This window comes from Aplysia californica, unplaced genomic scaffold, assembly GCF_000002075.1.
Source record: "Aplysia californica isolate F4 #8 unplaced genomic scaffold, AplCal3.0 scaffold00573, whole genome shotgun sequence".
Taxonomy (NCBI): domain Eukaryota; kingdom Metazoa; phylum Mollusca; class Gastropoda; order Aplysiida; family Aplysiidae; genus Aplysia; species Aplysia californica.
The window spans coordinates 250,409-254,464 of record NW_004797843.1 but is presented as its reverse complement, the minus strand read 5'-3'; the positions used below and the strand labels follow the sequence as shown (position 1 = coordinate 254,464).

The 4,056-nt window shown below is 41.1% G+C and overlaps 1 protein-coding gene across 1 annotated transcript in view; it reads right to left on the bottom strand.

The window, feature by feature from the left end:
- LOC101854043 overlaps positions 1-3,603 on the bottom strand; it is a gene marked incomplete at its 5' end in the record, with an annotated part of 13,328 nt that extends 9,725 nt beyond the window's left edge. The window contains 1 exon segment of the mRNA XM_005107068.3: positions 3,509-3,603.
- Between the last annotated feature and the right edge of the window lie 453 nt (positions 3,604-4,056).

The window sequence follows — 4,056 nt, the reverse complement described above, 5'->3', positions numbered from 1 at the left end:
GGGGGTGGCTGCTCTGGGCCAGGCAATGCAGAGTATCTTTCAGATACCAAGCAGAAGGACTTGGATATTTTTTTTTTAACTTCCCCGTTAGAAGGAACTTTCGCTCGTATGCCTGTGAGTGATTGGCGGACTCGCTGTTGTGTTTTACTGCTTCTTTCCTAGCATGCATCTATTATCCTTATCTCTCCTCCGATTTTTGTTTGTTTGTTACTCTCAAGTAACACCTATCTTCGTCGCCATGTGACCAATCTGTGTTGCAAGTGCCGTAAAACTCTTACTAAGACTTTCAAAAAAGAGTATGCCTCATCGTTGCAGCACCAACTAGCCTTACCATCACGCCACAGAAGCACCAGCGCCTATGATGTAGCAGTAAGATGCTTCGCCGAGGCACACAGAAGACTTGAGTTCGATTCCCGTATTGGGAGAATTTCATCGAATATCTTTTTGCTGAGACAATGTGCTCTTTTCAGCCCAGATAGACCCTGACAGACCTGATTAAAGCATAACTCCTAAATGATCTCAATTTTATCAATAGCGGGATAAAACACATTAGGTGTTTTTTTTATATTTTTCCACAGAGACCGGTAATCGGAAATCTTTTCCAAGGACACAAGAGATCTGCTAGGATAAAGTACCGTGGAGTTGTCTCACATTGACTGTAGATATTTAATACACTTAAACATTTCGGAGGCGGGCTGCTTCATCCTTTCTGTCAGGGCCAACCCGGACTTGGAGGGTTACAACGTCCCAGCAAACAGGTGGAGATGCTCGATAAAAATTTTCCAGACATGGAAATCGAACTTAAGTCTTCTGCATGCAACGACAAAATGCCTAACCGCTACACCACAGACGCCGATAGAGTTCCTCGCCAGTGCGTTATTCATAAAGTTTTTGCAAATAGGATCAGCGAAGATCAGAAGAAGGAAGCCGCAGTCAAAAGGATCTGAATAATATAGTAGTATAAGGACTGCAGGGGAAAGAAGAGATCCAATACATGGGCAGGGGATGAAAAAGAACATTGACGCGAAAATATTGATCAGGATTTTTCTATGTTGTTGTTTTCTGTGTGTGTATGTATGTGTGTGTTTCTGTGCTTGTTGTGTGTTTGTTGGGGGGGGGGGGGCTTTTGATTTTTACGAAGAATCTACGATCGTGAAAGAAGAGAAATGTAGTGGATTAATATAAAACCAGAAGGGGTGAATGGGAACGCTGGTGTATAAATATGACATGATTGGGTAATTCAAGGAGAAGGGCCACCGTATATAACGTCATCAGCGGTAGAACTGTTGAGTCCAATGGAGTGCCAGCCTTGAAAACTTCACATACAATCGGCGTTCAAGAACATCCGTTCGGGGATTCGAACCAGAGAGAGGGGGGGGGTAGGGAGAGAGAGAAAGATAGAAAGAGAGAGATGAACAGATAGATAGATAGATAGATAGATAGATAGATAGATAGATAGATAGATAGATAGATACGGCGTCGGTAGTTTAGTAGTTTGACTACCGGATTCGTAATTTGAAGGTTGCGAGATCCTGGGTTCGAGCCTCAGGCGCGACGTTGTGTCCTTGAGAAAGGCTCTTTACACGAATTTTCCTCACTTTACCCAGGTGGTAATGGGCATCCGGCCCTAGACAGCAAAAGATCTTGTCAATATGTTTGTGTTTTTGCGCCAATAAATGCCTGCTTGCACAGTATGCTTCCCCAGAGGTTGTTTCAGAATGTTCTCTGGTCTACTGGGGTATTAGTATAGATTGTGAAGCGCCTAGAGCTTGCTGTTGAGCGGGGATATTTGCGCTCTACAAATGCTGTCTATTATCATTATAACCGGACCATAAGCAGTGAAAGATCTTGTCAGTATGCTAGTGATTCAGCTACTATAAAACGGCAGCTTGAACTGTATGCTTCCCAGGAGGTTGAGATTGTTTCAGAATGATATCATGTCTGCAGGGGTAATAGACTGTAAAGCGAAATTGAGCTTGCTGTTGAGCAGGAATTTGCACTATACAAATGTTATTCATCATCATCATTATCCCTACGCACATACAAAGAGAGAAAGGGAGGGAGAGCTGGCGGCAGAGAGAGAAAATACCGATCTACTCTACGTTTAAAGTTCCTGTCAATACCCTTCCCATCTTATCATCTCCTCCTGTAATCAGGCACTGGTGTATAACTAACGACCCAGTCCTTAGGTTTTTGTAGAGCTTACTTTCAGTGAGAACGCACTTGGAACGAACAACCGCAGAAGTCTATAAGAAGAGGTTGTGGTTTGTACTGTGGGCAACTCGTTAAGAGAACGTTAAGATAGATGGATGTTTGCTCATTACGAAGACGCATCCCAGCCAAGATGTGCCACACGGTAGAATCAGGCGCTCGTCAGGTTTTTTTGGCGTATGGAGTTATTAATGTCATCTTGAAGTTAATTCATTTGTCTTGCTTTTTGATGGGAAAAAACTCCTATTTGTCAAGAATATTAATAAAGTTATTTGTGTTTAAAGGAGGTAGGGGTCGCTGGGTAGCAGAAGTAAAATTAACGTTTAAAAAAATGGCTGCCAATGTTTGGCGACTTCAAAAACTTGAAGGTCCTTGGAAACTGCAAATTTACACTTTGTAGGCTTGGTCAACGTTTTTCAGTAATGCTCAAAGATAAATATGTTTTTCAAAGGACATAAAAGGGGCTAAGAACAAAAAAAGAAACATAGATACAAATTGTCGTTTTCTAGATTTCCTTATTTTGACGAGCGCCTGATTCCAGCACGATGCCTCACTTATGTTCTCTGTTGGTACGGGTGGCGTGAGAGTAATGATGCGTTTGATGGTAGTTTCAGGCGCATTGTTGGTTCAGGTGGTGCCATGCGGGACTATACGGAGTGTGTGGTGCAAGTTCGAATTCCAAACGAGGTGTCCTGAACTTTGGTTGTTTTTGTGTTGTTTTTGTTATGTTTGTGGTTGTTGTTACTGTCGTCGTTGTTGTTGTTGTTGTTGTTGTTTTGTTGTTATTGTTGTTGTTGTTGTGGTTGTTGTTTTGTTATTTTGTGGGGGGAGAGGGGTTGGGGGGAGGGGTTGAGGGGAGAGGAGACAAGACTCTCCACTCATCATTTGGCTGGTGCTATCGGAGACGGAAGTTACATTCGGTGTTCACTTACAGTATTGAAAGGGGCGTTAAACCTATACAGTAAGTGATCAATGTCTCGGTTTTGAGAATGTCAATTTGTGGTGTTTCTTTCAGTGCGTGTTTCATGTTTTCCTCAAGCGGTCACCATAGCTTGGAACTTGAGGCAAGCCATTTTGAGCTGTGTGTATGCAACTTCAGACAAATTAAAGAACTATAAGGGTACTGGGATTTATGAGAATATATAGGGTGGTGCGTCTTGTTGGGCTAAATGCGTGAGTGCGCCTAAACCTTGTTACATTCACTGCCATTGTAAATGACTAAGACAAATTTCTCCTTAAGAGATGAATAAAGATGCCACTGACATTGTCACGACCCAAAAGTAAGTGTTTGACCAACCAGAAAAGATAATGGGTCTCAGTAGAAGGGTGGGTGTAAATCTGCTCCAGCTTATCAGCAAACTTCACTCTGAACCCTCTGTCAACCATCTCCCTCTAGAATCTAAATAAAAAGCAGTAAAAAAAAAATATATATATATGTATATTATTATGATAGTAACTAAACAAAATACAAGCAAATAAACAAAAACAAACATACACAAACACAAAATTAATATTTAATAAATACAAAAACATTGATTCATCCGTTATAGAGATATTTTGAGGATAAGTTGCACCACAAATTTTTTGACCGCACTATAGATAGATAGATAGATAGACATATATATATATAATCTATTTGTGGTGGAAGAATTTTGCTATTCAAAAGGCTTTTTAATGGCTGCATCGATCGACATGCAGTTTTCGCCAAAAATTCTTTTAAATATTTTCCAGAGCATGGCGCCCTTGGTTTTTTAAGTTTTGAGACAGTTTTGCTGCAAAAAGCAAAATTTCTTTATTTCGCCGATCGCTTTTGTAGGCCGACGCTTCTGCCTCTGTAATTTTAGA